Below are 22,135 nucleotides of genomic sequence, written 5' to 3' on the forward strand. Positions count from 1 at the left end.
TCAGCTGGCAGCCAGCCAGGGTGGGTCTGCACCATTGCCTTCATCCTTTGTAGCATCCTCATCCTCATCCTATTGACTGTGACAGCTGGGTTTGGCCAGGGTGGGTCTGCACCATTGCCTTCATCCTTTGTAGCATCCTCATCCTCGTTCTATTGAATGTGACAGCTGGGTTTGGCCAGGGTGGGTCTGCACCATTGCCTTCATCCTTTGTAGCATCCTCATCCTCATCCTATTGAATGTGACAGCTGGGTTTGGGCCAGGGTGGGTCTGCACCATTGCCTTCATCCTTTGTAGCATCCTCATCCTCGTTCTATTGAATGTGACAGCTGGGTTTGGCCAGGGTGGGTCTGCACCATTGCCTTCATCCTTTGTAGCATCCTCATCCTCATCCTATTGACTGTGACAGCTGGGTTTGGGCCAGGGTGGGTCTGCACCATTGCCTTCATCCTTTGTAGCATCCTCATCCTCATCCTATTGAATGTGACAGCTGGGTTTGGCCAGGGTGGGTCTGCACCATTGCCTTCATCCTTTGTAGCATCCTCATCCTCATCCTATTGAATGTGACAGCTGGGTTTGGCCAGGGTGAGTCTGCACCATTGCCTTCATCCTTTGTAGCATCCTCATCCTCATCCTATTGAATGTGACAGCTGGGTTTGGCCAGGGTGGGTCTGCACCATTGCCTTCATCCTTTGTAGCATCCTCATCCTCGTTCTATTGAATGTGACAGCTGGGTTTGGCCAGGGTGGGTCTGCACCATTGCCTTCATCCTTTGTAGCATCCTCATCCTCGTTCTATTGACTGTGACAGCTGGGTTTGGCCAGGGTGGGTCTGCACCATTGCCTTCATCCTTTGTAGCATCCTCATCCTCATCCTATTGACTGTGACAGCTGGGTTTGGCCAGGGTGGGTCTGCACCATTGCCTTCATCCTTTGTAGCATCCTCATCCTCATCCTATTGACTGTGACAGCTGGGTTTGGCCAGGGTGGGTCTGCACCATTGCCTTCATCCTTGGCTTTGTAGCATCCTCATCCTCGTTCTATTGAATGTGACAGCTGGGTTTGGCCAGGGTGGGTCTGCACCATTGCCTTCATCCTTTGTAGCATCCTCATCCTCGTTCTATTGAATGTGACAGCTGGGTTTGGGCCTTGCAGCCCTCCAAGCTTTCACCTTCTGGGTTTCCAGAGATTCAAAGAGCATCCATAGCTTTCCATGTGCCTTCCTTTCTCTGGGAATTTGAATAATCAGAATAATTCAGCATTTTAGTTGGGATTATTTCAGTGGACAGCTCTGATGGTGCAATCCCATGAGCCAAAATCTTTAATTATTGCAGCTGTGACCTTGCTGGGATGAGTGACCAGACGGCCAGGGACGCTCACTTCCCAAAAAAGCCTAGGACAGACTTGATGCAGGCTCTCCTGGCGAAGTCATCACTTCCAAACTTTAATTAGTTGCCCCTCATTAAGCACAAAGCTCGTAGAACTGTGGCCCAAACTTCTCCAGTGCTGGACTGTGACATTACAGCATTTAAATGTGTGGAAAAAGAGGCTGCAGGGCTTGCAGAGCATCACATCTCACCCTGGCTGAGCTGCAGCCTTGTTCAAGTCATTAGAAAACCATTTGGAAATTAATTCTTCTTTAGGATGCAGCATCAAATGGGGCTTTAGCAACACTTAGGTCTTAATTTATCTTCATTCCAGGGCAGAAAAATATTGTAATATTTTTGTAATATTGTTGTAGTAGTAGTAGTAGTAGTAGTAATAATAATAATAATAATAATAATAAATGATACATATATTATATTATATTATATTATATTATATTATATTATATTATATTATATTATATTATATTATATTATATTAATGTAAATATATATGTGTGTGTATATATATACATATATATGTATATATATATATGTGTATATATATGTGTGTATATATATAGGTGTATATAAATGTATATATATGTGTGTGTATATATATACATATATATGTATATAAATGTGTATATATATGTGTGTGTATATATACATATATATGTATATATACGTATATATACATATATACATATCTATACAATAATAATAATAATAATAATAATAATAATAATAATAATAATAATAATAATAATAATAATAATAATAATAATGTAATATTTTTTGGCTTCCTTGTGTTGAAAGGAACAGAGGAATTAATTGCTGTCCAGTTTGGACACTGGGTGTAATTGGGGTGGGTGGTTGGGGACTGGGTTTTCCCTGCAGCTGTTGCATTGCTGTTGGGTTTGCAGGAAATCCATGATTTTTGCAGCTTTCTCTTTCTTTCTAAGGCTTAAATCTAGCTCAGGTGTGCCAAGGGAGTGGTGAAAAGTTTTATGTTTCCAGGAAAAATCACCTATTTTTTAAAATAGAAAAGAATTTCAAAAGTAGTGAAGTGAATTTCAGAGCATGAGGCTTTTAAAAAATTTATTTTTTGAAGCTGGGTAAAGCCTGGATTACTCTGCACTTCAGACATCTCATTTGCCAATAGAGACAGGTGTCAAAAAACCCCCAAGCCCCAAAAAAACCACCCAGATCTTGAGGTTTTCTGACGAGCTCAAGAAGTAAATACAGAGTTTTGGGAAGGTTTTGGTTGGTTTGGGGTTGCTGGAAACCTTTGTTAAAGCTGAATATCCCTTGAAAAGGAGCATCACCATTTAACAGCCAAACCCTGTGCTGGGTGCAGAAGTTACTAGCAGTGTGTTCTGCAAGAAATTTTTAATAAAAAGCCCTTTTTGAGCAAAAGACCAGTGAATTCATGTGCTTGGGCTGTGTCATGAGTTAAATGGCAGCAGGAGATGATTTTTGCAGAACAAGCTCAGCATGGGCAGGAGCAGCCGCAGTTTTTGGGAGCTGAGCTGACTCCAGGCATGGCTGCACCTGCAGGCAGCCCCAGGCTGCCCTGACCCTGAGCCAGGAGGGAGCTGCACCTTGGTGATCCAAACTGGGCCAGAAAATGGCTCTGTTCTTCCCAGCTAGTTCAGTCAGGTTAATCAAAAATCCAATTGCTGCCTTGCTGGAGGGGCTGTGGAGGGGTGCAGGACCTTGCCAGGCTGTTGGCAGCCTGAGAGACATCAAGATGAGCATTTTAAAAAAAGTTGGATGAAAATGGAGAGTTGCTGAGCTTTGCTTTAGGCCAGTGTCTTTGCTTGGGTCCTGGCCACATCTTCAGTTTGCTCTGCTATTGGCCCTGGCATCTCTGGGCTGATCCCAGCTGACATCTCTGCTTTGGGCCCTGACAGGATTTTGGTTTCATTGTAACTGCCACAGAATCCCAGAATGGTTTGGGTTGGAAAGGACCTTAAAGCTCATCCAGTGCCACCCCTGCCATGGCAGGGACACCTTCCACTGTCCCAGGCTGCTCCAAACCCCATCCAACCTGGCCTTGGGTGTGACTGTGGTCACAGGGGTTTTCAGGATGAAGAAGAGAGGAGAATGTTGACTCTATGATCAGAAGGCTTGATTTATTATTTTATGATATATGTTACATTAAGACTATACTAAAAGGCAATAGAAAGGAAAAGATTTCTTCAGAAGTTAGTTAAGCTAAGAGTAGAAAAGAATGAATAACAAAAATCTGTGTCTCAGACAGAGCAAGAGCCAGCTCTGCCATGAGTAGTCAAGAAATCTCAACATTTACAAGAGATTAATTACAAGTCTACTTGTTGCATTCTACAGTAGCAGATAACTATTGTTTACTTTTAGTTGCTGAAACTGCAGCTTCTCACAAGGAAAAATCCTAAGAAAAGATTTTTCATGAAAGATGCCTGTGACACTTGGGCTCTGCCAGGGATCCAGGGGCAGCCCCAGCTGCTCTGGGCACCCTGTGCCAGGGCCTGCCCACCCTCCCAGGGAACAATTCCCAATTCCCAATATCCCATCCAGCCCTGCCCTCTGGCACTGGGAGCCATTCCCTGTGTCCTGTCCCTCCATCCCTTGTCCCCAGTCCCTCTCCAGCTCTCCTGGAGCCCCTTCAGGCCCTGGCAGGGGCTCTGAGCTCTCCCTGGAGCCTTCTCCTCTCCAGGTGAGCACCCCCAGCTCTCCCAGCCTGGCTCCAGAGCAGAGGGGCTCCAGCCCTGGGGCATCTCCGTGGCCTCCTCTGGGCTCCTCCAGCAGCTCCAGCTCCTTCCTGTGCTGGGACCCCCGAGCTGGAGGCAGCTCTGCAGGTGGGGTCTCAGCTGGGGGCAGAGGGGCAGAATCCCCCCCTGCCCTGCTGCCCAGGCTGGGGATCAGCCCAGCACAGGGGGGGTTCTGGGCCAGGGCCTGTCCAGCTCTCCCCCACCTGCACCCCAAGTGCTTCTCTGCTTGTATTTCCCCTTCTCCTCTGTTTTTTTCCATTCAGTGCAGACTGCCACTTCTCAAATATGATGGAGAGTGGCTCAACACTTTCTCTGCCATTTCCCTCAGGAAATGCATCCACTGGGTGCATCTTTCCAGGTTCCATGGATTCATGCACCTTCAGGTTGCATAATGGGTGCATTGAATGTTCTTGGATCTTCTTGAACCTGATCTGCAGGCATGGTCTTATCTTTGGCCCTTGTGGGCATCCTTATTTTGTATTTAGCTGGAAGTTTTACTTTGATAAGAGCCAACATCCATGGATTGATTTTTGTATCCTTGAGCTAATCCTGCCCAGCATCCTTGGTTTGGTCTTTTCCACCATCCCTGGCTTGATACCATTCCCACACTTTGATTTCAAACATCACTTCTCATCAGCATCCTCAGTTTAAATTAACACAATTTCCAGGTTATAATTTTACATATATATGTAATATATATATATGGGCATTTTTCCTGCCAATTCCCATTTTTTGCAGCAGTTTTTCATGGGAGAGCATCCTGGTGAGAGAGGGGTAGCAGTTCTCCAGCTGCTGTTAATGCAGGGGGCACGGTGGTCATGCATGCAGTGAGACCTGACAAGGTCAAGCCAGGAATTTGTTTTCCTTAAAAAATTGAGCCCAAAATTACCAACAAGCTCTGTTTTACTGAGCTGAGTAAGAATTCAGGCTGAGCATCCCCAATCCCACATCAACCCTGTTGTTTTCACCTCTTGACTGAAAATTCAAGCAAAACTTTGCAGAAGGAGCCTTTTTTTTCTGGCTTTTTGGGGATGCTGCAGCTTCAGCGTGGGGATGCCGGCACCTCTCTGCTCCCACCTCCGTGCAAAGCTGCGGCAGCCGGGTGCATACTCGGGCTGTAAAGATAATTAAGTTGCATTTCTGTGCGTTGTTTACTGTTCCTCTGATCCAAGTGTTCCCCTGAGACTCCAGCTCGGGGCTGGTTTTTGTTTTGCAAAGCTCCTCGCGAGTGTGCCCTTCACTCTGCTTCGGGAGCCATTCTCATTTTACTATTATTAAACCATCCCAGACGTTGCCTTATTATGTGCCTTGGAGCTGAAATTCCTCAAGGAGGGGGGGGAACACCACTCACATCTGGGCTTGTTCTGCAGATGTTTGCTCTGCTCTAGGAAGGAGCAGACATTAAAGGCTGACGTTGCAGTGATTTTGCCCCGGGATGGGTTTGCACAGGTCGGCGCGGGATGGAAATGACTTTGGCACAAAGAGGAACCCCAAAACTTAATTCATCCTAGGTGGGAGATGGGTGTGAAAAGATCTTGTCTTGGCTTCTTCGGAAAGAAATGAATCATTTTTTTCTCCTGAAAAATAATTTCAAAGGTGAACCATAATTAAAAATTAATTAAATAAGTAGAACGAATAGGAAGGATCTGCGCCGCTCACCTGGGGAGCCAAAACCGGGAATCTTGGCACGGCTTCATGATCAAACCCCATTTTGCACTTTTTAAACTCAGAATGGGATCCCAGGAGTGCAGCCAGGGCCTGCACAGCTGGGGCTACAGCAGGGCTGCATTTTGCCCTGTGGCTGTTGCTGGCTCTGTGTTCATTTGCAGATTTGCATGTGTGTTTGCACACGCGTGTGCCACGCATGTTTGCATTTCCTGCGCGTGTTCCTGGGGTGTTGCTGCATTTCTGTGCGTGCTGCCACGTGCACTGGGCTGCTCCCAGCTGTGCATTGCCCCAGGCTGTGTCTGCACTGCCGTGTGCCCATTTCCACCTGCATTTCCAGGTGCACCTTTGCACACCTCCCAGTTTTCCCCCTGCCCTTGCACATTTGCAATGCAATCAATTTGCATATATGCAAACACACAGGGGCACATAAATCTGCATAGCAAAACATCCGTTTCTGCCCGCTAAGACACGGGGAAGCGGAGCTGTGTGCACTGAGCTGTCCACACGCGTGGCCATTCCCACATCCAGCTCTCCTGATTTACACACCCTCAATAACTTTCTCCCCATTATCCCTAACCCATAGACTCTGGGAAGTTTAATTTCTTCTCTCTAGCAATCACCATTAAATAGAAATTGTCTTTTTCTGTGTAAACACGTCATTAGCGAAGCTGCTTTCTGCAGGGTCCAGATTTCATTTTTATTAAAATGAAACATTTTTTCGGCTCCTCACTGTGTCCGGAGATGAAGAGGATAATTTTAACCCGTTGGGTTGGCCACAGATAATTGCACCAGCATTTGATTGGGGCGATTAGGGAAATATCTTCCTTTCATGCAGAATTTGCATTTTCCCCTCTTCCTTCTCTGGAGCAGAATCGTGCTTTCCTACCCAGCCAGTTTTAATGATTGTTATCAATCCTAATAAATAGCTTTTCATCTTCCCTTTATTGACTTCTTTTTTAGCTGGGATGGGCTGAAAACCAGGTCCAGGTAAGAATTTGGGATGGGGAAAGGCACCAAATTTCAGCTCCTTTTTGCAGGTTGATGCTCAATAAGGGGATTTTTTTTTCTTTTTTTTTTTCTTTTTTTTGGGACTGAAAGCATCCCTGAAATGATGCAATGGAGTTTTGCAGGGGGAGAGAGGTGAGTTCAGTGCCAGGGGTTGCAAACAGCTGCCAGCATCATCCCTTGCCAGGTGTGCAAGGGCCACATCCCCCCCAGATCTGTGCTCTGCAGGGATTTTCCAGTGGTCCCAGGCCCAGCAGGTACCTCTGGAAAAGGACCTTTTCCCCACTAAATACCCAAGAAAATCCTGAAGCTCACACATATGTAAATCCATTTGTTTGATACATCTCACATCAGACAAATAATACATGGCAATGATAGATAATGGACATTAGAATAATACATAATATATGTTATTCCCATCACATCATAGATGTATAACCATAAGGAAAGCATACCTATATATCATTGATATGTAACCATGTAAGGAAATAATAGAGACTAAATAATTCATTGTTCCCATATTTTATAAGTATTGTATGATATAAAATAGATTAATGTATAATCTATAATTGGAATATAACTAATACATATTATTCCAATATATTATGTCATATAAATAACATATATAACACATATAACACGTATATTATATATAACATATATATAACATTAAGTATTGTATGATATAAAATAGATTAATGTATAATCTATAATTGGAATATAACTAATACATATTACTCCAATATATTATGTAATATAAATAACATATATAACACATATAACATGTATATTATATATAACATATATATATATAACATTAAGTATTGTATGATATAAAATAGATTAATGTATAATCTATAATTGGAATGTAACTAATGCATATTACTCCAATATAATATGTAGTATATATAATATATAACATTTATAACATATATATAACAAATATAACATGTATATTATATATAACATAGATATAACATTAAGTATTGTATGATATAAAATAGATTAATGTATAATCTATAATTGGAATGTAACTAATACATATTACTCCAATATATTATGTAATAGAAATAACTTAACATATATAACACATATAACATGTATATTATATATAACATATATCTAACATTAAGTATTGTATGATATAAAATAGATTAATATATAATCTGTAATTGGAATATGACTAATGCATATTACTCCAATATAATATGTAGTATCTATAATGTATAACATTATATATATATATATATATATATTTATTTATTTATATATATAATATATATATGTATATATATAACATTGTTATATATATATATAACAAATATAACATGTATATTACGTATAACATATATATAACATTAAGTATTGTATGATATAACATAGATTAATGTATAATCTATTCTTGGAATATAAGTAATACATACTCCAATATATTATGTAACATATATAACTTATAACATTTATAACATATATGACACATATAACATATATATAAAATTTATAATATGTAATGCTGGAGAACATCTAAACTTCTATAAATGCAATCTATAACATAAAACATATATAATGTGATATGTGATATAAAATACATAATATAAGATACACAGTGGCATTAGGTGATGTAGTGGCCTCCCCCCTCTCCCTCTGCCATAATCATACCTTGAATTTCTGCCTAATTTGGCACAAAATCCCCAAATTAATTCTGACTCTACACATATATACCATACACAATCCATTCACTCTCTTTGCCTTTGAAAATCAAGTTTACCCTTCCAGCTCTACCTGGCAAATCATATTTTCACACATGTGGGAGAAATAGATTCCCCCAAATCCACCTCTGAGCATCCTCCAAAGGCACATTCCCTGCTGGGACGGGGGTGCAGCCTCTCCCCCTGCCCTGGCTGCTGCTGTTTCTTGTATTTATTTAAAATCCCAGCCCCGGAGCGTGGCCAGCGCGGCCGCTCCGATGGTGTTTGCACAAGCCCACTGGGGGCCAGCGAGGGATTGTGGGGCGATGGGAAAGCTGCTCTTTTTCCCAAACTGCACACACCAGCTTGCCTTTTGCTTGCTTTTCTTTCACCATTCCTTGCTTTTCCTTGCTCTGCCCCCACACCTTTCCCTCGCTTTTTTGTTGGTTTGCTTTTCCTCCGCTTTTTCTTGCTTTTCTTTCCTTTTTGCTTTTTCATGCTTTTTTCGCTTTTTTTTTTTTTTTTTTTTTTAATGTGGAGGCATGCAAGCAGCCAGGCCTCCTCTCCCAGCTAGGAATTGGAGGTGAAAATCCCCTTTTTGGGCCCACAGGCTTGTTTTTCCCCCAGTTTTTGGGGTTTGGGGGGATATTGCTGCCACAGGAAAACGTCACCCGGGTAAGTAAATCCCCGCGGTTCCTTCTGCACCCCACAGAGTGTCCCATTAACATCCACAACGCCCCAAAACGGAGATTTCCCTCAAAATGCAGCAGGATTGTGGCTTGGTCCTCTAGAGAAATGAAATTATGCAGCATCCCTGCTGTTTTGGGAGAAAAGACAGTGGAAATTGTTATTTGTGGCAACACCAGGGTGCCACGTTGTCTCTGTCACCTGAAGTTTTGCAGCTGGGACTGGGGGGAGTCCAAAGCATCAGCCTGAATTGTGTTTTAAGGAAACTTAACCCTTGGTAAACTGGTTGAGGTTGAACTGATTCAGCTCTTCCAAAGCTCCAGACACTTGGGACAGCGTTGGAAAAACATCCAACAAACCCACAGCCCCCATGGAAACCCTTCCAGCCCTCTGCACTCCTCTGATGCTGGCTAAAAGTAATTTTAGTGTTGTTGCCAACGAATTAGTTGCAGTAACTCTGGGTTTTTCTGGTACTGGGAGGGGATTCCCTCTTCCATTTTTCCTTTGGAAGCTCAAGTTTAATGATTGGAATCTTCCTTTGTGGTGAGGAATATCGATGTCCCCTTCTCCCTCATGATTCTTTTATTATCACTCAGCTTTGCCTAGCTGAACATTCCCTGGGCTGGTGATCCCAAATTTACTCCTTATTAATGAGAAAAACATTATTTATTTTCCTTTGAGTGTGACTTTTTGAGCAATTTCACTCAACACCAACTCCAAAAGTTGCATTAAACCTTTTGGAAGCTTTTGCTGCCACTGAACTGGGGATTCTCTGTCTGAGCATCATTAGCTCTGGGGCCTTATTACTATTACTATTATTATTATTATTATTATTATTATTATTATTATTATTATTAATGGATTGCAGTGTATTTTGAGCAAGTAAAATTAATCTCAGAAGCTTTTTTTTTAAAAAAAAAGGATGCAGAAATTAATTTTGTATCTCTTGGCCCTGGGTGATCAACTCCTTGCCCTTATTCCAGGAATTGTCTGTGGGGCAGATTCCAAGGCTGGGATGGTGAGAGGGGATTCCACAAGCCAGGACTAATCCTTGTTTTTAATTTAAAAGTCCCTTAGATTATTGAATTAGAGAATAATGTAACTTATGAAATTATAAAATTGTTATTAAATTAGAAAATAATTTCTATTTTAAAATTAACTCTGCATTTAAATTTTCAAATTTATAAATCTATTCCTGGCTTGGGGATGCATCCAGCTGTGGGAAAATACCTGTAAGGATGTTAAACCCTGGCAGAGGTGTTGAAATTTAGGTTTTTTTGCTCCAAGCCCCTCAGACCCACCAAAACACAGATGCGAAAGCAGCGATTTAAGGATGGAAATTAGTGTAAGGTTTAATTCTGGGATTTTCAAACTCCAGAGTTTATGTTCCCATGGCAACCATGGTATTTTTATCCTCTTGGTTCAGCGCTTGTGAGATGGATCTGTTGGGAAATGTTTTCCCTCTGGGACCCATGAAGATGTTGGGGTTGGGTCAGAAGAAACACAGAAATAAATCCCCACCAGCCAATCAGAAGAATATTCAGGATTCTGGAGGTTGTTCCTTTCTCAACAAACCAGAAAAATGCAATTTTGGGGATGCTTCAACCCAACATGGGTCCTTGTGCCACTCTCCAAACTACACCAAAACTTGTGCTGGAAAAATCTCATTTTTCTTTCTCTGTATTGTTGTTAGATTCTCTGCTTTGGGATGAGCTTTATGGGCTGAGTTGGAACTCCAGGAATTGAAAAAAAGTGAGGGAAAATATCCCAAATTTAAAATGCAGTACCATTATCTAGACCCAAAAGAGTCTTTTTCTCTTGGAAATGATTTATATTGAGCTGCTTTTGCTCAGTCAAATCTCATAACCACTTATTACCTGACATTGTTTGCTGGCTTGCTTCATGTTATAACAATTTTATAACAATTTCTCAAGCTTTTCAGATCTGTTATGCATGGTAATTTTGTTTTTCCACTGGAGATGAACTACTTGGTGAAATTCCTCAAAAAACTGTAAAAATGGAAAAAATTGAGATTTTGTGACTTCTCCATAAATGGACTTGTTGGTAGGAACTGATACCTGTGGATTGTGTTGGCAAATGAGATGGAACAGGAGAGAGAAATGCAGATTTCAAGATGGAAAGGACCTTAAAACTGTAGGATTTTGCTCCTAAAGCCCCAAATGAGGGGAATTCCACTGAAAAAACAATTCCAGAAATTTAGTCAAAACCTAGATTGGGCCAAGGTTACTCCCCTATTCCTTTCATATTCAAATCCTAGCTATTAATTAATTTTTAATACTTTTTTTTTTCCTGGGTGTTCCTAGCATCAACTGGCTCCTAACCATGGGTGAAAACACTGAATTAAGGAGAAATTACAGATTATTGTGCTGTATTTTTTCTCTTGCCTGACTCAAACAATGCTGTTGGCATAGAAACAGCCTTTTGTGGAAAGGTCACCTGTGAGGAGGGTGGTTGAGGTGTAATTCAAGGAGATTACAGGGGATTAGGCTACACTTATATTTATATATTTTTTATAGAGATAGGGTGTGTGCATATTCTACTGTCCATATATTCATGGACACCTGCATAGCTACACATATATATATTTATATATATATCTTTTTAAAAGGAAATGTGATAAGGGAGCAATATCCAGGAAGCTTTGCTAAATTAAAAAGTCGATGATGAAGGGGATGGGGTTTTTTTTTCCTATTTTTTTTTTTCCTCTATGTGTTTTTTTCCCCCCCATTTTTCCCCCCTCTCCCTGCCACATGTGGTGGGGCGATATCAGAACCCAGTGCTGCTCCTCTGTGTTTTTCTCTTGGCTTTAATTAAACCTCAGGCAGAGCTGGAAAAATGTGGCGAGACGAGATAATTGCGCTTATTCCCTGCACGGGGCTGGAGCCTGGGCTGGAAAAAAAAAGGGAAAAATAGAAAAATTTGGAGGAGATGTAAAGGTGATGGAGGGTGGATGAGCTGCACCATCAAGGATGATGGAGCTGTAAGGTTTGGAATGAGAAACTTGGCTGATAAAAACTACCAAAAGTACCAGTTTTCATCCCATTTCCCAACTCTGTATGTCAGAAAAATAAGCAAAATTCTATTTTTTTTTAAATTATTTTTAGTGTGACTGCCCTGGATTGCTTGTCTTCTATTTGCTTTCTTTTCCTGTTTTTATTCCATTTGTTTTTTTGGTAATGCATGGGCAAGGCAGGAATTTAAAAGGTTAGATCACTGGATAATTGCATTTACATTGGATAAAACCCCCACACCCTGTGCACGTGTTCTCTGCACTGTGGTAAAAACCTCCCAGTTCCCCCAAACCGGTGTCATCAGTGCAAAATATGGGGAAAATCCCCCCAAAATTTAAATCCCCCCCAAAATTCAAACCCCTCCCAAATTCTCCTTTTTTTAGAGGAGAAAACCCCTCATTTTTTGAGGCTATTTCCCCCACTGTTAAGGAAAATCAGTGCATTGGAAATGGTTCTGTGTGGTGGAAGGAGCTTCCTGCACCCTGGAAATAATTGGCAAAAAAAAGGGTTCAGAGAGGCTACAATATCAAAAATCTCTTTCTCTTCTCTTGCCATCAAGCTATAACAGACTGTGGTAGCAAATATTTGGCTCAGATTGCTTTTTGGTGATTACAGCTTGTCAGAAAATACTGTTTGCATCCTAGAGGAAATATTGTGTTTTAACTTTGTTTTCATTCCAAGAAGTCAAAATATTGATTTATATATATGTATATGTATTTTTTTTAAATTTTTTTTTTCCTTTCCATGGTAAAATTCCAAAAGCATTTTCTGTTTGGACACATGGAAGCAAAAAACTATCGGCACCGTCTGCAGACGTGAAATGTTTTGACATTTGAAAATGTTAGTTTCCAATTGACATTTCAGCATAAAATAGCATTAAAATGGCACCGAGTGAAGCTGTTGATTCAAACCAAAAATTAAATTTCATTGAGGCATTTCAAAACGGAATGTTTTTCTCCATTCTGAACTAGCACTTTGGGAAAAGGAGCATTTATTACTGAAGAAATAAAATATTTCTCCCTGGGTTTTTGGTATTAAATAGTCCTGACCCACTTGGCTGTAGGGTGGTGGTCCCTGCACTGGGCCACCCTCAGCTGCCCACTTAGGTAGGGATGAGACAGCACAGAGGGGATTTTTCCATCTAAATGCAGTTTTGGATAAATCATCATGTGTTCATTAGACCAAAAAAAAAAAAATCCCCAAATAATTCACATCAACTGAAAAAAAAAAACCCCAAACTTGCATTTATTCTCACATTGGTTGATGGCCAATGGCATTGGAGGTGGGATTTTCCTATTCAGCAGGGAGCAGCTGTGTAGGAGATCAGCCAATAACATCTCAGAGAGAGCTGAAAAACTGCAGCAAGCCTCAAAATCACTTTTATTTCTCTCAGTCCTTGCAGCTCCCATTCCATGGGAGAGCAGTGGGGGCACACTTGGAGCACTGTGTCTGGTATGGAGAGTGGATTGTGCAGCTTCAGCAGCTCCCAGTTTATTAAATCACTCAGTTTCTTGTTTGATCTCAGTTATTTGTTTGGCAGGGCGTGATTTTGAGCAGGTTTGGGACATCTTGGAGGATCCTCAGGGGAAGGCAGGGAGGGATTTGCAGGGTGTGGTGCTTTTGGTGTTTGCTGTGATGCTGATGGAAAGGTTGGAGGAAGGGGCTCTCCTTTCACTCCTCTGGCTTGGGAGTGGTGGGGACGATCTTCTAGTGAGGGTTTTGGTTGGAGAAGCAGCATTTCTGAATGCCCAAAAGGTGACCTTCTACTGGAGAAGGTGGAAGAAGGTGTTACTCCTCATCTTTCATCATCCCAACAAAGAAAAACCAAACAAACCCTCCTGGTTTGGGTTTGGGTCCTCTGGTGGTGCCACTCAGCCCCTCCAGTGGAAATCCTCACTTTTCTTCCCTGAGATGTTTTTACCCTCTGACATTTTCTCACAGACTGCTCCTCCTGGAATAGACCTCACAGCCTCTTTCCACAAGTTAGAACCAAGAAATACTGAATAAAGAGGGGATTTAAGCTTTGGGAAAAATTCCTTATGAAAAATTGCCATTTCCACTGGGTCACACAATGGCTCTTTAGAAAGATCTCAAGTTTGACCAGAATTGATAGCCAAGGCTTCAACTGCAGAGTGTGCTTTCCACCCAAATTGCCAAACGAGGTTATAATGAGTCTCTGGAGATTTCTTTCCATATCTGAAATCACTTAATAGTAGCATTTGATTTTTATGGCAGCCTTTAGGCAGTTGGCTTGAGTCCCGCTTCTGCACAGTGCAATCATCAATGCAGGGCTGGGTCTTCTCTCTAGGATCAACACTTTACTCATTGCTTTGTAGTCATTAACTCAGGGCTGGTCTTTGAAGGGTTAATTGATGTGTTACCTGCTGCTCTTGTCCTCATCAATACAGAGCTGGGTCTCCTCTGAAGGGTCAATGTTGCTGTTGATGTTGTTTAATAACAGTTCAAAATGTGTTAGTAAGGGCTTCATGGCCACAGTTTCTGGGGGAAGTAGAGCTTCTGTTTTCAAATTCTTTCCACAATTTGCCCTTTTCTTGCTTGGAATTTGACTGAAATTAAGGAAATTCTCAAATTGCATTGGGAAGAAAGTATTGCAAAATGATGGTGCAGGAATGTCTTAATGTTGAATTCTTGGACATGAACATTATGGCTTCCATTTGTTTTCTTTTAGTATTAATTAACATGAATTAATGTGTCAGTGCTGTGGGTTGATACCACACCTGATGCTCCACAGAGTAAATGCCACATCCATGCTTGTTCTTCAGCTGCCAGCTTTCATTTTGATGGGAAAAATCCCCCAAAACATGCATCTTTCCATGAAAAATGGAGAAATGGAAAGAGAATGGAGGTGGAGAAATGGAAAGAGAAATTTCTGATTTCCTGGAACTGCATTTTTCATGGAAGACCTTTGGTTTTTTCACTGTGCTCCGAGCACGGACATTGGCAGTAAGAACCTGTACCAAGGGGTACTGATCACATGCAGCTCAAATCCATCACAGCCTTACTGCAGGCTATTAATACTTTATTAACTCCATTTAAACTCTGCCTTAATGCTCCTGGTGTGACAAGTGGAAATTATTAAGAAAAGACGGTTTTTAATCGAATTATGGAGTAGTGCTGGGACATGTATGCAACTCACACTGTGCCCTGAGTAGCCAAATTTCTGCAAATATTCTGTGTGCATTTGCATGCAATAGAATATTGGATCTGGGGGGATATGCTCCCAAACTATCCCTGGAAAAGAAATGCTTCTCAGGAGGTGCTTTCCAGCTGAGCCAACCCAAAGCCTGGGGTTTTGCATGAGCAGCCAAAAGGGGACTGAATTTTGCAGGGGTGAATATTTGAATCTGAATGTCTTACTCTGGTCAGGGGAAGGCCCTGAGTTCTAGAAATCTATTCCCATCACAGGAAGAGAAGGGTTTTTCTGGCCTCTTCCTACCTGTGGGGAAATGCAAAGTTTGCATGGTGAAGATTTATACCTCAGAGATGGGAACTTACATTTGCTCTTATTGCTGCTCCCCTTATTTAATCTCAAGCATTCCCTTCCTGCCCGAACACAGAAAAATACTTCTAAAATTCATTTTCTGCTCCTCTTTCACTTTGCTGTGATGGGTTTTTTTGGTTTTTTTTTTTTTTTTTGGTTTTTTTTTTTTTTTTTTTTTGGTCTCTCTTTTTGTTGGTCCCTGAGTATGGAGAGTCAAGGCAGGACATTAATATTGATGCCGACCTCGGTTATTAGGAGCTGCATTTCCGAGTGTGCCGGCAGCATATAAATACTGTTACTGGGTAATTAGTGAGCCTCAAGCTGAGGCTGGATTGAGCAGGGCTCTGTGTCCTACTTTTGGGATTGGGATTGGGTTTTTTTTGGATTGGGCTGTTGGGGTTTTGCCCCGAGAAAAATCCAAAAATTTTGGAAATGGAAATCCTGACTCAGAAGCACCTGGATGCTCAATAAAAGAGAAAGAAGCAAAACAGAGAGGTAAAAATGGAAGTAAAAGTATCTTCCAAGGCTTTTCCTTTTTTGAAAGCCTCCTGTATTTGAAATACAAAATAATAATTTTTGAATTTCCTATATTTTTTTTTAGTTGTTTCTGTCCTTTCTTGCTGGATTTCTTGGTTTGCAATTTCTCGTCCCATGCCCCACTTGAATTTTACTCCTCTGGTGCTATAAAAGTTTGGAAAAGCTTCAGTGTTGCCAAAGGGCAAATGCAGCCAGGATTCTCTGGTTGGATGCACCTGAAAAATGGATACTCCTTGCATTCCTCACTCTCCAGCCCTTTCTGGACACAGAAAACCCTTTTATTTTATTGTCTCCCCAATAAATACAAGCAGGGTTTTCCCATCCAGACAGAGATGGGGAGACATCCCCAGGGCCACCAGATCCTTCCCTTTACCCCATAGTGTGGCTTTGATTGAAACACCATGTGAATAATTTAGGGGTGTTTTGCATCTTTTATACCTCTGAACTTCCACTAAAAGGGGTTTTGAGTTGCTGCTGCTGGCGAAATAGCGTCTGAAGGTGAACAAGCCCTGAATTTTGCATGAGCTGTAAGGGCTGTGAATGGGAGTTGGGCTTTGCCTCTGAAGTCAGGTGGGTTTAATGCCTGAATTTCATGAATTAGCAGGGGAGGAAAGCAGTGGCTCCCTGCTTTGGGGGGTAAATCACTGCAGCTCCCTGGGCTCGGGGATCACTGCAGGTTTTGGCATCACTGCGCCTCACTGCACTCAGAGTTGCAACCCTAACTTCTTGCCCTGTGTTAGTGTCCCCCATTGCTTTTTTAATTGCAGCTCAGTTGCCAGCTTTCCCTCTGCATGGAGATGGTTTGAGTCAAATCATCCCATTTTCAGACCTCCTCACTGGCTGAGGCTTTGAACAGTTTTTCTAGGAGGAGGTGCAGCCTCGTTAGTGGCTCCCCTGCAGGAGCATTCCTGTATCCCCCTGCTTCTGGAGGCTCACAGAGCACTTCAATGGCACTGAACTGAAGGAGGGGAGGTTTAGATATCAGAAAGAAATTGTTCCCTGTGAGAGTGCTGAGACCCTGGCACAGAGAAGCTTTGGCTGCCCTGGATGCCTGAAGTGCCCAAGGCCAGGCTGGACAGGGCTTGGAGCAGCCTGGGATGGTGGAAAGGGCATTTGCCAATCATGGAAGAATCTTTAAGATCCAACCCAAACCATTCTGGGATTCTGTGATTCTCTCACTTCTTTCAGAGCTGACTGGCTCCCAGGGCTGCATGAGCAGCAATATGTGGGCTTGACAGGGTGCCTGTGTCAAGCTGCTGGAAAAGATTTAAAATTCCCCAATAATTTCTTTTCCGCAAAACAAATGAATCTTCAGAAGGGCCTTTCCTCACAGTTGCTAAGCCATTTAATTTATCTGAGTCATTTACAATTTGTGATGGGCCTGTTAATAGCCTGATGTGGGGATCAACATCACTTAGACTCGGGGTTGTTTTCTTTATTTTTTCCTTTTTATTCTTTTTTTTTTTTTTTTTTTTTTTTGGCCTTTTGGGTTTTAATTTCTTGCTGGATTTGCCCCCAGAGGCACAAAGCTGTGTTTGGAAAACGTCAGCTCTGTCTCCCCAGCCCCTTTGTCATGCTGGTGCAGCTCGGGCTGAAAGCACAAACCACAGCCCACCCATGGGGACGTGCTGCCCTGCTACTACTTAACTGCTTCAAAGTACCTGTCTGTGATATGAAACATGCCATAAAATGAATATATTCCAGATGTCCCAGCGAATTTCCCCTCAGCTCCGCAATCCACCTGGAGGCAGTGCACACAGCGAGGCTCCTCGGTCCCTGCTGCCTCTCCCACTGCCAAAGGAGCACAGTGAGGGCTCATTTGGGGTTGCACTTTGGGGGGTGGCCATTACCAGACCAGGGTGGTGACCCCAGGTTCTGCTCCTCCTTGCAGTGTGGGGTGAAGATTTCAGCCACTGATGTCCCAGGGGGTGATTGCCCTCCATGGGATTGGGGGAAATGGGGTTTGCATCCTTAGGTTTGGTGGGGGTCTTTGTCCTGGAGGGGATTTCTCTCTCCATTCTTGGGTGGGGGATCCCCATCCTCGGGGTCTGCAGAATCTCTGGCCTCAGGGTTGTGAGGCTCCATGGGTTTTAGGGCTCTGCATTGTCAGGGTTAGTGGATCCCCATACTCAGGGTTAGGAGCTCACTCCTTGAAGTTTGTGGGTCTCTATCCTTGAATTTTGGGATCTCCACCTGCAGGGTTGGGAGATCCCTTTCCTTGGGATTGGGAGAATTCCCAGCCTTGGGGTTACGTGGATTCTTCCTTGTGTTTTGTGGAGCTCCATCCCTGAGCATCTTCACCTTCAGAGTTGGGAGCATATCTCCATTTTTGGGATATGAGGATCTTCTTCCTTGGGTTTGGAAGAAAATCTTCAACCTTGGGGCTGGCAGATACATGTGGGGTTGGCAGACCTCCATCCTGGAAGGTTCTCCCTCTCCAGGTCTGGGTGATCTCCACCCATGTCTGTCCATGGAGGGAGGATTTCTGTCCTCCATGCTGGCTGGAGCCACGACCCACAGCCTTCTCCACACCACAACACCCACGGTGCTCAGGGCCTGCCCTTGGACAGGCAGCTGCTGGTTGGGGATGATGGGCACCTCTGTGAGCAGAGCAGGCTCCCAGCCTTCCAGCCAGCTCAGCAAATATGACCCTAATTCATTTAAAAGCTTCAGAGAGATCATGCTGGGGTGTGTGTTTGCTGTTGAATTGGGCATTTCCAGGAGACACAGCCAATAATTTCCTTGGTATGCTCTATGTAGGTCCTGGTTGGCTGAGAGGACCATGGAAAAGCTGGAATAACAACCGTGTAGAAGGCAATGAAGAAGGTACAAAAGCTAAAATTACTGTTCATGGCTAATACGTTGCATGGCACTAATTAATTTTTAAACAGCCTCGCTGGGGACCTCATTGCTAAAACATGATGTTTGCTTCTCTGGAACCATAACTGTTAACTCCAAACAAAGCAGAAGAAAGTCAGGAAGGATGAGGAACCACAGGTTCTCATTCCATTAGACTGCATCTGAGTTGCCTGACCTGGTGGCCACATCTGATGGCCACTGTGCCTGGGGGGATGCTCTGTCACACCCCTCTGAAGGGATTTTTTTGGGGTAAAATCCATCTTTCTGGGAGTGCAGAAAGTGTTGTCTGAGCTGCAAGCATGCTGGGAGAAAAGGGAAAACTATTTTTGATTCTGTGCTTCCCTGTCTCACTTTACCTGAGTGTGGCTTTCCCTGAATATTTTTAACCATATTTTATTCCTGGTCTCACATGCCTCAAACTGGGGGATTGCTATCATTGCACTCACTCTCATATAAGTTATTTAATTCAGTCTTTGTGAGTGTTGAGAAAAGACTTTCCCCAATGTTTTCATTGCTGCTGACATCTAGATCAACACCCAAATTTATTTATTTGACATTTCCCATTTCCAATTAATCTGTGAAATATTCCTCCTAAAATGGTGTGAGCTGGTAATGCTTTATCTTCCATTTACTGTTTAATTATTCTTTAATTATTTGGACACTTTTCTTATCACCACTTCATGTCCACCTATTAATTCCATCCTTTTAAATTTCATCATCTCCAAAAGAAGGGAAACTCAGCAAGCTTCTGCTAAGTTTATTTTGAAAAATTTATCAAGTTCAGTAGTTTTACTCACGCCTCTCTGTTTACTCCTTTATTTTAAAATTAGGAAACGTGGTGGTAGCTTGGGGCGAATCTTTTTTCATGTCCTCTGGGTCTGATGGTACCAGAATCCAGCCTGAGCCAGGCTGAGTGTAGAAAATGACAATTACACCATTGAAATAGTGGTTTTTTGCTGTTGGAGGGAGCCTTTGCTGTGTGCCAGTAGCAGCCCTGGGGTCAGGGAGGGCTGGGACTGAGGGGAGCACAGGGCCCCCCCAGACGGGGAGATTTCTGTTTCCATATGGAAAAGGGATGTGGCATCTGGTTTCACTCCCAGCAGCTGGCAGCTTGAAGCCTGTGTTTTGCATGGTGTGGAGTAAAGAGAAAATAAAGTGTCGAATTGTTTGGCATTATCAAGGATTTCTGCTCCCCAGGACTCCTGCATAAAGAGATGGAAATTTTAGCTGCTGGAGCCAAGAAACACACAGAAGTATATGAATTTATTACATTTTATCTCATTCCCTTGCAAACAGCGCTGGAAATGTCAAAAGATCATCTATTGTTTCATCGTTTAGAAAGAATTTTTGTTTTCTAGTTGTAATTTCCTTGATGCCTGGCTGTGGGGAAGGAAGAGAAATTGGAGCAGGAGCTGGCAGGGCTGCGGCAGGTTGAACATGCAGGTTTGTCTGGCCATGGAGCTACATGCATTTAAATTTCTCACATCCCAGGTTTTTAATTTAACAAATGTAATTAAGGCTGGGGTAGGTACTCAGATTATTCATTTACTCCAGATGGAAAAAATTAAATTGAATGCAAATTCCGTAATCAGACGTGAAGTTGAGGATGTCGGACGTGATGGGGAAGTGTCAGCACATTAATCGGACTGCTTTCCCTAAACAGCCCCCAAATCTAAGAGCCAGGGATTATTTGAATAATTGAGGTGGCATTTGATAAGATATCTGATTGCTGATATCTCCTTAAGACGAAGCCCTAATTGTAATTCTCCATCAAGAAGGATTAATCTGCGCTGGGAATGGCGTGGTGTCGCACTCCCTCCCCTGAGTTTTGGGTTTTTATCAAGGGCTGCCATGCCCAGGGAAGGTGCCAAAGTGATTTATCGCTTCTCCTGTTACTTTATCCTTGTGCCAAGAGGTCGTCAGGTAGCACAGCTTGGCACTGGGGATCTGGGCATCCCAGGCTGCCTGAGTCCCACAGAGCTGGGTCTGTATTTTGGAGGTGCCTCCCATTGTTGGAGAAGGATGCGTCCTTGCATCTTAATGTCCCTTCTTCATGTCTTCAGGGCACAGTCAGACATTTTTTCCTCTGGGAAAGGGAGACAGAATGGGGACAAAGTGTCCCAACTTCAGCAGAAGGCCATGTTGGAGGATCATGAACCCATCCACGACCCCAGCCATCTGATAGGACCCAATCTTGGAAAACTTCTGGGGGTTGATGGACATTGACTCCCAACTCATCTTGGTTGGGGTAGAGACATGGTTTAGGAATTTAGTGCTTCTACTGAGAGTTTGCAAACCATGCTGCCATTCACTGGATCCCCTTTCTCCCCTCCTTCTCCTCCTGGAGAAGAGAATTAGAGGCATGAAAAGCAAAAATCATCATCAAAAAGATGAGTTGAAATGAGAACAATTTACTGGAAACCAGAATGAGGAAACAAACAGTAACAGCAACAGTATTAATAACAAAAGGGTACCAAAAAAGAGTGATTCACATACAAACTGCTCACCTTGGGCTAGAGCTGCTCCAGTGGGGAAGGGAGTCCCTTTCCTGCCCCTCCCCCCAAAAACCACATGAACTGGTATAGAATAACCAGGGCCTGGCCGTGCCCCCTCCCAGCCACTGCAGAAATTAACCCTCTCCTGGCTGGAACCACGACAGGTACCAGCAGGAGTTTCCACTCAAGCTGCCAACAGACACTTGGTCATAATCATAGAAATCTTTCCTTGTGGAGTCTGTTTTGCTGCCAGCTCCTCTTAAAACCAGGCATGGAAAGGTGGGGAGAGAGGGGTGGGCTTTCCTCCTTGATTCCCACACCCTGAGTGAGATTAGAAAGGATTTAAATTGCTGAAATGACAACTTTAAAAAAAATGAAGATCCAGTCTTGTAAACAAATAATCATCATGGTCTTTCCTTCTCCCTTCCTCTATATTGCAGCAAATGAAAAAAAAAAACAAAAGGGAAAAAGATGAAAGAGGGCAAAGGGATAAAGCTTGAAAGAGGTTTGAAAGAGTTTTCTGTTTGGTTTTTTTGAGAGCTTGAATAT

General features: G+C 42.7%; 1 protein-coding gene across 4 annotated transcripts in view; it reads left to right on the forward strand.

Annotated features, from left to right (window-relative positions):
* The window catches only part of PKNOX2 (PBX/knotted 1 homeobox 2), a 112,692-nt gene that overhangs the window by 40,701 nt on the left and 49,856 nt on the right, over positions 1–22,135 (forward strand). For 2 of the 4 annotated variants that reach the window (XM_077190078.1, XM_077190080.1), the window contains exon 2: positions 18,993–19,058. The exons of 1 other annotated variant lie outside the window; for it this stretch is intronic. The gene's annotated coding sequence lies outside the window, so the exon portion shown is untranslated. Of the gene's footprint in view, positions 1–18,992; positions 19,059–20,449; positions 20,535–22,135 lie in introns of all 4 variants that reach the window. One more of the 4 variants, XM_077190079.1, reaches the window with a different exon arrangement.

The sequence above is a fragment of the Agelaius phoeniceus genome, chromosome 23 (assembly GCF_051311805.1).
Source record: "Agelaius phoeniceus isolate bAgePho1 chromosome 23, bAgePho1.hap1, whole genome shotgun sequence".
Lineage (NCBI taxonomy): Eukaryota > Metazoa > Chordata > Aves > Passeriformes > Icteridae > Agelaius > Agelaius phoeniceus.